The 13,040-nt window shown below is 37.9% G+C and overlaps 1 protein-coding gene across 1 annotated transcript in view; it reads right to left on the bottom strand.

The window, feature by feature from the left end:
- The window catches only part of KCNH8 (potassium voltage-gated channel subfamily H member 8), a 403,401-nt gene that overhangs the window by 274,269 nt on the left and 116,092 nt on the right, over positions 1 to 13,040 (bottom strand). The window lies entirely within an intron of this gene.

The following is a 13,040-nucleotide window of genomic DNA, read 5'->3' as shown; positions in this document are numbered from 1 at the left end:
AGGCCAACATTGGACTACTTCTTAGAGAGCTCTTTCAGCCTTCAGAGATATTTACACGCCAAAGTTTCTAGGTAGAGTAAAATACTTATTCTTTTCACATTCAGAGAGGTCCCATTGTCTCCGTCATCAGGCACGGGGATTTCTGAGTTGTGTGCAAGTTGCTGGCATCAGCTGCATTCTATCGGCTGTCTTCTCAGGTGCTTTCCCCTGGCCTTTTCTTGCCAGCATGCTCAGGGGACACACTCACTTCTCTCAGCTGCCTTTTTTGTTTACCTCCTCTCTGACTTTATTGGCCCAACCTCCCAGAGGCAGCTGTGACAGCCAGGACTGAGGCAGAGCAGAGAGATGTCAATGAATAACTCTTCAGACCGCCGTCCTCATGCCGGAATTAAAATGCCATAGAACAACCCGGTCACTTCCCATGCAAACAGATGTTAATTTATCAACCCAGCAGAAAACTCCAGAACACCAATCCCTCTCTCTGTGTAAGACAGAGAATTGAAATATGTTTTCTAAGTAGAGAAAAAGAAAATATTCCAGCAAAGGAATTAATGTCTAGAAACAGAAAGAAAAGTGAAGGGTGACGTCAGAAGTCTTTCTTGGGAGGAAAGGTAACTGTAAAGTTGAAACAGAAAAGCAAAATGAGTTTATGTGAGAATATAGAGAGCTGTACACAACATCTCAAGGCTATTCTAACATGGAAGCAGTATAGGGCTTCAATTGAAACAGCAAGAAAAACTATTTATTCATTTGCCCATTCAGCAAATAGCATTTACTATATATCAGGAACTATTCTAGGCACTGTAGATAACAAGATTAATATGGTACCAATGTCACCCTCAAACATGCATAATGAAACAGAGATGTACAAAGAGAAAGTTATAACACAAGGTGGTGCCTACTGTGATGCATGGAAACATCGTGTGAAACAGAAGGTCATAGTTGAAAGCCTCACAGATGAAACAGGCTTGAATTGAATCTCATAGTTTTATTAGCTTAATATGAGGATGGAATTTGGGAGTGGGGAGTAGCACTCCTGGCAGGGGGAACACTGAGTACAAAGGCACAAGGCAAGTTAGGATATGGAAGATCTTTTAAAAAACAAAACTATAAAATAATTAGGCTGAAGTCTGGGATATGCTGACATGGGAATGATGAGAAATGAAGGGAACAGGGAGGATAGAAAAAGGGAAGGATGAGTTTAAAGATATTATACGCTGGGACTAGTTCATGAGCGGCTTTATATGCCAGAGTGAAGAGTTTTTATTTATCCTGAAAGGCAATGAGGACCCCCTGAAGGCTCTGTCATAAGACAGTAGCATGTGTTTTGTGGAGAGGCACACTTGGGGATTGCAGGACACACTTTAGCAAGACAACTTTGGAGACAGTGAGGAGAAAAGACTTGAGGGTGCAGAACTGGAGGTGGGTCTACAGATTGGGAGGAGTTATTATAGCTCTGTACCAAAATTGTGAGGGTCTGACCTAAGACAGTGTCAGGAAGGATGGATTTCTGGTGCCAGTGATTGTGTAAATTTGATGGATGACGTAGAGTAAAGGCTCATCACTGAAAAATAAAGCACTATTTTAATATAATTGTAGCCAGTCAATATTATATAATTATCCATGCTGCTAGCATAGTTTAAGCATGTGTAAATGATGTAACTTTTTGTGTTGATTTTATAATTCCTGTTCAACTCAAGAGACATAGATCCTCTTGGCTAAGACCTCACAGAAATTTTGTGGGATCTCGTTGAAGATGGACAGATATTCATGGCTTTCTGATAAGGTAAGGGAAAACTAGAAACCAGCCCACAGGCCAGGGTGCAGAGTTAGCCAAGGGCCAAGCATTAGATTCCAGGCTCCTTAATGTGAAGTTCTGAGGATCTAGAACTCTGGGAAATGGGAGTAGGCAGGTTCTTCTGGTGGGAAGAATGTCAGGGGTGGAAAGAATATTCATTAAATGGCTATGATGTACAAGGCCACCCTCATGGGCATGTGGTCTGCGCAGTCACATAGACCCCATGCTTAGAAGGGCCCCATGCTTTCATTTAACGCTCTGCTGGTGCTGTCTTGAAATTTTTAGCAAATTTTTAACAAAGGCACCTGCACTTTCATTTTGCAATGGTCCCTGCACATTATGTGGCTGTTCCTGATAATGTGCGATGAAAAGTGGTTATCTCATTTGGTCATTCATAAGACATCTATGAGGATGATACTGGATCTCTATTTTAGAGAAGATCAAGCTGAGGCTCAAACAAGCAAAGTCACTGAACTACAATACATACTTACTGAATGGTAGAGGGCTGAGATTCTACTCCAAAACTTTCTGATTCTAGCTATTATTGAGCTAGTCCTTCCTTGATAGTTTGTCAGTCACTTACCCCAAGGGGTATGTATAGTGCCTGGCATGCCTACCATCCACTGCCATAGACTAAGGGCTTCCTAGGTGGAAAGCTTAGGTTTGCCAGGTGCATGAGCATGACTTAGTATTTCAGAGTACAAGGGGTCAGGAGTCAGAACTGCCAGGACTTGGATCCCAGCCCTCCCACTTAACTTCTCTGTGAATCAGTATCTTTAACTGTGAAATACGATAGTAATAGGATATACCTCAAAGGGTTGAGGAGAGGATTAAATTGAAGCAACAACACAGGCAAAGAGCAGAGCACAGAACTTGGCCCACAGTGAACGCTCAGTAAATGTCAGCTGTTCCTATTTTATGAAGTTGTCTGTGCTAAGTCAGGAAGGTGCTGAGGCTGACTCTGAAGAAGTGAAAGTATGGAGGAATCTAGTTAGGTAGTATCGCTGAACACTAAATCTAAGCAGAACAAGCTAAGCTAAGCAGTTTCTGATGAATGCACTGCAACCTGATCTCTACGTTTGTCTCACTTTCTTCTCATCATTCTGGCTGCAGAGTGTGGGTCAGTGAAGAACATTTCAAAAACTGGACTTACATAAAACCCCTGCTCATTGATTAAACAATGCAACTTTAGTCATGACCATAGAAAAAGAACAGGCTCTCTCAGAGTAGCTTGTTCAGATAAATGAAAAGAGGAAAAGAAAGACTGCCTACATTTACAAATACAAAGCTGATGTGCAAACAGAAAGATAAACTGCAAGGCAGACTCTCCATACAAGCTGCATGTGCTACCTTCAGTGCACATACTTTCTGAACCCTTTGTCTTCCTTCTACCATGACTTTGAAGTTGTCTTCCATAAATGCATTTGTGAGATTCACCTCTTGAATACAAAAGGCCTAAGAGGCAAATATAAAATATTAATCTCTTATCAAGACTGAAAAGATATATTGGAGAATCTTCATAAAATCTTTTGCCAAAACATAAAGAACAATGCATGCTTTCTATTTGAGGGCATGCAAAGTCTCAGTAAGGCTTCAGATGAATCAAGCTGGAGAAAGCAACTCAGAACAGTCACAATAATCTGACCCAATGTTTTCAAATACACTTAGTTGAAGGAAGCATGGTAACTGTTTGGTGGCCCCATAGACTTTACAAAAACTGCAAATTTTACAAGCGTCAGAACCAAATGCTCTCTTGCCTGTTGCTATACACACACTCATCCCCAAATGTGTTTCTATGAAACTAGACATTGAAGTTGTACAACACAACTGCACATTCTTTGACACTCTTCTTATCAAGAGGTAGAATTTTGATCTCCTTTCCATGAATCTGAGTGGACCTGTGGCTGCTCCACTCAATATGGTATGGCAGAAGTTATGCTATGTAACTTCTTAGATGAGATCACAAAAATTCTTGCAGTTTCTGCCTGGTTCATGAAACACTAGACTACCAGACTAGTGACTACCCAAACCCACTATGCTGAAGAGGACATTGGCAGGCACTTTGGTTCATGGTCTCAACTGGTCTCAGCCTTTCAAGATGCCATACATGAGTGAAGCCATCTTATACCTTCCAAACAAGTACATTTCCCCACTGAACACCACCAAATTCCAACCTCTGCTGACTCCACATGGAAGGAGAATTAGCCACCCATGGCCAACTTAAATTCCTGACCCACAAAATTGTAGGATATAGTTATTGTTATTTTAAGTTGCTAGGTCCTAATGTAGTTTGTCATAACTGGAACACTAGACAAACTGTTTTGAGTTTCCTTGACTCTACAACTCAGTGAGTAAAAATATGGTCATATATATTACACAGGAAAAATATTACAAGGTCTCACATTCAGGAAACCAAGTCTCCTTGGGGATCTTCACAAATACTTCTAACACTCAGAGGAAAAGTCCTTATAATCCAGTCCTCTTGGCTTCCAAAGAAGTAAGAATCTAAGTTTTATACTGTCCTCCAGGCTCACTTGGATGCTTTCAGTTGCTGCCAAGGCTACCATTTATATAAGCCTAATGCCCACGGTGCTAATGACTTTAAGATTCTCAACAGCCTGAGGAGAACTTTATAAAAAAATATTGCACTTGTGCTGTTGTATTGCCTTTCCCTCATCTTGGACTGTGGTTTGAATCAATGGGAGGGCTAGGTGAGAAGATAATTTTGTTTTGCTCAGAATGATCTTTCCTTTCTCCCCAGGTCTCACTCAATCTTAGAATAAACTATCTTTTTATTTTTGTGTGATCTCAAGCCTGGTTTCACTAGCTTTTGATAAAATAATTATTGGTTCTTTAGACGTGGTGAAATTCTAAAGCAACTACAAGTGTTGTCCATGCTGGGAACTCTGGTATTCACAAAAACATTCATTTGGATACAACACATTCTATTTAAAAGTACATTCTTGCTGTTGTTCATTTATTAAATGGGTGGGCATGACATCTTTTGCTCTGAAATTTGTATGTTACATGAAAACATTCCATATTCTATGCTACAAACCCACTACTTAACAGCCAAATGGGGAAGTCATATGTGCTTCAAATTTAAAATTGTTATTATGGCAATACTCTGAAATTTTACAGCCCAAATCATTGTCTCTTTTCCTATTTTGAGTTCCAATTCTGAAATAACTAGATGACATAATCAAATATTCTAAAAATCCTCCAGAGTCATATTGAATAACTAAGTGTAAAAGAACTCATTGAGAATATCTTCTTAGTGTTAGAAGCAAAATAATGGATGAGAAAGATATCTACACTTAAAGCTATACAACACTGACGAAAGACACTGAAGAGGAGACAAATAATGGAAAGATAGTCCATGCTCATGGATTGGAAGAATTAATATTGTTAAAAGGTCCACACTACCCAACACAATATATAGATTCAATGCAATTCCTATTAAAATCTCAATGACAATTTACAGACGAAAAATAATCCTAAAATTCATATGGAACCACCAAAGACCCAAAATAGTCAAAATGATTCTGATTAAAGGAAAAAAAAAAGGTTGCAAGCATCTGACTTCCTGACTTAAAATTATATTATAAAGCTATAGTAACAAAAAAGTAATAATGTAGGCATTAAAAACAGACAAAGAACAGAGAGACAGAATAGAAAGTCCAGATATAAATCCAAACATATACAGTGAACCTAATTTTGACAAGGACGTCAAAAAGACACAACAGGATAAGGAAAATTTCTTCAATAAATGGTACTGGGAAAAAAACTGGACTTCCACATTCCAAAGAATAAAATTGGATCCATATCATATACCATACACAAAATTCAACTCAAAATCAATAAAAAAACTAAACATAAGACCTGAAACTGTAAAACGCTTAGAAGAAAACATAGAGGAGGAAAAGCTCCTCTCCAAGACATTGGTCTTGGCAATGATTTCTTGAATCTCACACCAAAAGTTCAGTCTACAAAAGCAAAAATTAAATAAACAGGACTACATCAAACTAAAAACCTTCTGCATAGCAAGGGAAACAGTCAACAAAATGAAAAGGTAACCTACAAATTGAGAAAAAAAGAATTGCAAACCATACATCGGATAAGAGGTCAATATCCAAGATTGATAAAGCACATGTACAACTCAATGTCAAGAAAATATATAACACAAATAAAAAATAAGCAAAGGACTTGAATAAATACTTCTCCAAAGGTGACATAAAAATGACCAATAGATATATAAAATGGTGTGCCACATCACTAATCATCAGGGAAATGCAAATTAAAACCACTATGGAATATCATCTCACACCATTAGGACAGTTACTATCAAAAAGACAGGAGATAACAAGTGTTGGCAGGGGTGCAGAGAAAAGGGAACCCTTGCAAACTGTTGGCAGGAATGTAGATTGGTGAAGCCATTATGAAAAACAGTATGGGGGTTCCTAAATAAATTAAAAATAGAACTGCCATATGACCCAGAAATACACACACACACACACACACACACACACACACAAACACATATATGAATATTATTCAGCCTTAAAAAAGGAGGACATCCTGCCATTTGTCACAACACAGATGTGACTTGGAGAATATGATACTAAGAGAAATAAGCCAGACACAGAAAGAAAACTTGCATTATCTCACTTATATATGGAATCATAAGGTGAAAAACAGATCAAACACATAAAGACAAAGAATAAAACAGTGGTTAACATTGGGGTGGGGAGAAGAATTTGGGGAGATGTAGTTCAAAGGATAGAAAACAGCAAATATGCAGCATGAACAAGTTGAAAGATCTAATGTACAACAAGAAGACTATAGTTAATAATAGTGTGTTGTACTTGGGATTTTTGCTAAATAAGTAGATTATAGCTGCTCTTGCCACAGGGGTGGAAGTGGATAACTATGTGAGATAATGGATATGTTAACCTGTTCCACCCAGTAACCATTTTACTATATATACACATATCCTATAGTGTCATATATATATTAAATATACACAATAATTTTTTTAAGTAATGTTTCTTACTGTAATTGTTTGTCATGAATAGCTCATTGTAAAAGAGGGAGGTCATGAAGAAAATTGCTTCCTTTTCACTTTTATCACGATCTGAAATCGTAAGACTGTGAATATACCTGATTCAGACAGCTTATGTGTATGCTTGCGTGAACACAGCATGTTGCCCAAAGAGCAGTATGAATACTTCTGGTGGTACACAAGATTGTTTTAAGTGGAAAACATAAATATCTTACATTTGAATATGTACGTATTAGTGAAAATGTGTATTTGAAGCTAAACTATGCAGCTAGCATATAAAACTTACCTTTAGACATGTTGGTGGATAAAATACCACCAGATCACCAGATGTTTCCCCATTTATTTCCCTTGCTCGCTCCCCTTTTCTCCTCTTTTCTTCCTATCTGTCGCGATTCCTCCTTCTTTTCCTCTACCCATCCCCATGCTAAAGAAGCCTCTTCAGCCTTCCCTATTTCCATACACCAGTTTTTGTTTATTCAACAGCTTAGTTCAGCTTGAAATTTGCTTGTAAACAGAGGTTCCCTCTTTGGAAACATTCTCCCTTTAAAAAAAAGCAATTAATTATAAAAGAATTGTTTTTGTTTTAACAAGTGTGTGTGTGTTTACGTGTGCATGTGTAAACACACATACATATGGGCATATATATACATACTATATATATGTATATGTATACGTATCCATATATCACAAACAATTGAAAACCTAACATGTTAAAAAGAATGGGCTTTTTGGGGCATTTTACTATGTCCTCAGATAATTAAATTTTAAAATGTAAAAATAAATAAATTGAAGTGCATCAATTTGTAAATAAATCAATCTGTAAATAAAATAAGGAACAATGACTGGAGCAACAAATTGGGACCTGTTCATGACATAACATTTAGACCTGTGTTTAAGCCATTTTCTACATCATAGTTTCCTCATCTGTAAATGGGAAATAACCTATATTTATTTGAAGGGTTACTGGGAAAATTAAATAAAATAACATACATGCTGGTTGGCATAATAAAATTGATTAGGTCTATTATTACTTGGATTTCCAGTATACTTTTTACTTTTCTGATTTTAAAAAGCTTAAAACCAGTGTTTTCATTTAATATTTATTTGTGTTTGCCTTCTATTTGAAATTAGTGATCCTGGTTTTGTATTCAGGGTAGGGGCTTAGTTTTCTTTTGCTTACAATTTATTTAAGTAAAATAAAACAGTGAATCAGAATAAAGACAAACATCAAATAAGCAATAGCTCAGGAGGTATACACACAGAAATGGCAAACCTTGATGGTGACGTGAGAATGCAAGCGTTTGTGAGTAAAGAGTTATCCACAACCTTATCAAAACCCAAGATTCTCTTTTAAATAGCTGTATTTCCCTTTTTACTATCTAGAAATAAAAATCATCATAATAAAACTTGCCTACCCACACACATTATTTTCAGATACACACACACACACACACACACACACACACACACAGAAAAAGAGAGAGAGAGAGAGAAACAGAAAATAATAATGAAGTTATTTACTCTGATAATATATATCTCAACAAGAAATGCTCAGGTATGACCAACTAGAGCAGAAGATACAATAAAACAGTTGCATAATTGGACCAGTATGTAGAATCACTGCAAATGCTATGCCTCTGAGTGCAGAACACCTAAATATCTGCTCCATCAGACCAACAAGTGCTGTGAGCCACTAATAAGATTTTCTTACATGGTGAAATTCTGAACGTGATAAAATTCAGTCTTCACTCACTTACACTACGGTTTCATTCTTGAAAATTCAGTGGGAAATAAATCCTTTCAAAAAGCACTCTGTATGTTAAGTTCAGGATTCAGGTAATTAGAAACCAGTGTTTCACCTCCTGGAAAGTCTGACTGGGCATTAGACAGTTATGCAAGAAACTGGACAATTCTTCAATTGCAAGATCATTCCACACATTACAGTATATTTAGCAACTCAATCTTGCCCAATAAATGACAAAAGCATTCTCCTAATTACTGAGTCAAAAACCTCCAGAGATTTGCAAACTTCTCCTGGGAGATGGCAGCATTTCCGCCTCCACAGAGAATCAGTGGCTTAAGAGCAAGGACCTTGAAGTCAAGCAAGAATGTTTATGCATTTGGGCTTTTTTATTTACTAGTTTGTAATCTTGGGCAAATGACTTAATTCCTAATCTATTCAATATAAATGTAACTAGACGTTTTAGGTTGAATTTTGTCTTCCCCAAAAGATATGTTGCAGTCTAATCCCCAGTACCTCAAAATGGGATCTTTTTGAGGATAGGGTCTTTATAGAGGTAAGTTAAAAGGAGGTCATTAGAGTAGGACCAAATCCAATGTGGCTGATGTCCTCATTTAAAAGGGAAAATTTAGACACAGACCATCACATAGGGAGACCTGTATGTAAAGGTGAAGGCAGAGATCTGGGTGACACTCTACAGGCCAAGGATCACGAAAGGTTTCCAGCAAACCACCAGCAGCGAAGTGAGAGGCATGGGACAGATTCTTCGTCATATCCCTCAGAAGAAACCAACCCAGCTAACATCTAGATGGGCTACTAGCTTCCAGAACTATGAGATAACAGATTTCTGTTGTTTAAGTCACTCAGTTTGTGGTACTTTATAATGGTAATCCTAACAAACTAATACACCACAATAATATTTTTGCAAAATTGGCAATATTATCCTAAGAACAACCTTAAATCTTTAAATAACCACCTTAAATCTTTGTTCTCTACGTTTTTCTTTCCAGGAAACTGATGATATTGGACCTACTAATATGCAAATAGATTAGAAAAAATAAGCTTTCTGTAGAGAGGATAGATATGTTAAGATAAACATATAAAAGCTAAGGCTGGTAGGTCCAATCATGACGGTCTTTCATGCTATTAGAGAAGACACAACTCGTTGATATTAAAGTTCTGCCAACAAGCTAGAGTGAGGAAGAAAACAAATAGGACATGACATCTCAGCGTGTCCATTCTCAGCTTGAAGGATAACAAGAAAGAACAGGGAAAACCAGAGATGATCTCCCACTATGTGGTTTTATAGCTCTGAAGCACTGAGAAATTGTGTTGGATAGCTTTTCCCTATCACTTTTTCTGTAAGGTCAGGAGAGCAATCATAGCATTAAGGAACAAATAGGCAAGGCAGCACAATCACAGAATGTCAAAATGTATCTGGGTAGGATAAGATAAGCATCTGCTTTCTAAAGCATATTAAAAGAAAATGATCCTTGAAAAAAGGAAGGAGGACACTTTAAGTCATAAGCATATTTTTTAAAACCAGAAATCCAGACATATTTTAAAGTACCCATAGGTTAATAATCAATTTCAATTCCCTTCAGCAAGTATTTGCTAAGAAACTACCATCTGAAGAATGCTGAAACCCCAGGCTCCAGGCACTGGGTATGTAGAAGTGTGCCTTCAAAAGCTCACAACTGCATTTACAGACAGAAATTTATATAAATAGTTATAATGCAGTATGATTAGCCTAGGGTAGATGGCAATTTTCAGTCTAGTAACTGGATCAATTAGTTTTCTTGGAATGTCAGACAATTCCCCATGGTGACTAGCTTAAAGGGAATTGGTGCCTTTAATGATTTCTACCCAAGTGTGTCTAAGGTTGCAGAGACATCTTATTAAAAAACTGGGCTCAAGAAATTCTTGCTCCCATCCTGTACGCCATACTTTCTACCTATCTAGCCTATAAGTCTCCATTGTTTGGTCCTGACACCTAGATTTGGATATTGTGAAGAGGCTTAAAAAGGAAAATACTCATATGGATTTGGAGTGACCTACACAAGGCGCCTATCTTAAGAAGGACAAGTCTGCAGTCAGCGGATATTTCAGACAAAGGAAATCCTTTCCTCTTTGTTCCACCGGATGGCAGCTTTATCACTCCCTGCCAGTCTGCATTCTCAGCAACATCCTCCATTTTCTTTTATCTCAGGCCTCCTTTCAATGATTATGGTATAATTACATAGAGCTGGAATCCTTTTGTTTTATCATATTTGCTATGTAGGCCTCATGTATTGACACTGGGAAGGACACAATGGTCTGAACTGTGTTACCAGTGCCAAAGAATTGAGGTATCCTGTCCCAAAGAGATAGTCTCCAATACTTCATAACTACTGTATATCCAAAATTCACATCATCAGGGAATATCCTCCAAGGAAAAATAACTTACAAAAGGGGATGAAATTTCCATATGCAGGCTCTTCTTGACATTGATCTCAATACCTCAAAGTAATGAGAGTAAGATATAGAAGCCAGGGATGGTGCTAAGCGTCTACACTGCACAGGACAGCCTTCTACCACAAGAATTACTGGCCCAAAATGTCAACAGTGGCAAGTCTGAGAAACCCTGATTTAGAGTACAATTTAAATATTGTTACACAAAGACCCCAAAATAAGTGACTCAAACAAGATAGAAATGCAACAAAGCAAGATAGAAATTTTGTTGTCTGGAGTGGAAAGTGGATCTGTAAACATACCCAGGTTCCTTCTGTCTTGTTGCTCGGCATTTCATTATGTTATTGTCCTTGTCAAATGATTGAAACTGGCTTTCCAGCCTTGTCTTAACTTTTTCTTTTGAAGGGAAGGAGTAAACATTATTGTAATATTGTTATAATGAATAAAAGGTGGAACTACCTTTTTTTTTTTAGAGCCAGTAAATAAACTTTAGCAACATCTTAGCCATTATTGTTTCTATTTCAAATATACAATTCCTTTTCTTCTTTTAATTTAAGTTTATTTCATTTTAAGTTCCAGGATACATGTGCAGGATGTGCAGGTTTGTTACATAGGTAAACGTGTGCCATGGTGGTTTGCTGCACCTATCAGTGAAGCATTCCTCTTGAACACCAGCACAAGACAAGGATGCCCTCTCTTACCACTCCTATTCAACATAATATTGGAAGTTCTGGCCAGGGCAATCAGGCAAGAGAAAGAAATACAGGGTATTCAAACAGGAAAAAAGGACGTCAACCTGCCTCTGTTTGCACGTGACATGACCCTATATCTAGAAAATCCCATTGTCTCAGCCCAAAAGTTTCTTAAGCTGTCTTAACTTTTTAGCATATGCATATTAGTTTGCTTGGGCTGCCATAAGAAAATAACATGGACTAGGTAGCTTAAACAATAGAAATTTATTTTATCACAGCTCTGGAAGCTAGATGTCCAAGATCACGGGGCTGACAGTTTGGTTTCTTCTGAGGCCTCTCTTCTTGGCTTGCAGATAGCTGCCTTCCTGCTGCATTTTCATGTGGTCTTTCTTTTGTGTGTGCACACCCTCAGTGCCTCTTCTGCTTCCTATGAGGACTCTAGTCATATTGGATTAGGTCCCCACTTTTACGGCCTCATTTAACACTAATTATCTTTTTAAAGGCCCTATCTCCAAATACAATCATTTTGGGGTTATGACTTCAATATATGTACTTTCTAGAGCACAGTTCTGTCCACAACATGGGAAAGGGAAAGGAGATAAATTAGAGAACAAACAATTTCCCTTTCAGGTATTTTACCCAGAGATTGCACAAAATATTCCTTCTCATATATCTTGGCCTAAAACTGAGTCAGAAGCGCAACCCAATTACAAATAAGACTGGGAAATATTTTTTCTAGTTTGGTAGCCATGCACTAGCTAAAACTCAGAGGATTATGTTACTACAAGGGAAAAGGAAAGCTATTAAAGAAAAAATGAGAATTTTGGATATTGATAAAATATTAGTTTGTTCTAATTTTTGATCTAGCATTTCTCCCATTTCTCTCTCTTTAATTTACCCGAAGTACCAGGGCCCATTTGCTAATGATATGTATTCCTACATAGAACCCAAGGACTGCAGACGCCTTACACACCCCTAGATCCTCTTTCATTTAAAAGCCACAAGAAAATACCTAGTATTGGCCGGGCGCGGTGGCTCAAGCCTATAATTCCAGCACTTTGGGAGGCCGAGACGGGCGGATCACGAGGTCAGGAGATCGAGACCTTCCTGGCTAACCCGATGAAACCCCGTCTCTACTCAAAAAATACAAAAAACTAGCCGGGTGAGCTGGCGGGCGCCTATAGTCCCAGCTACTGGGGAGGCTGAGGCAGGAGAATGGCGTAAACCTGGGAGGCAGAGCTTGCAGTGAGCTGAGATCTGGCCACTGCACTCCAGCCTGGGGGACAGAGCAAGACT

Source organism: Trachypithecus francoisi, unplaced genomic scaffold (assembly GCF_009764315.1).
Source record: "Trachypithecus francoisi isolate TF-2019V2 unplaced genomic scaffold, Tfra_2.0 Lachesis_group0, whole genome shotgun sequence".
Lineage (NCBI taxonomy): Eukaryota > Metazoa > Chordata > Mammalia > Primates > Cercopithecidae > Trachypithecus > Trachypithecus francoisi.
This window is presented reverse-complemented; position numbering and strand designations above follow the sequence as displayed.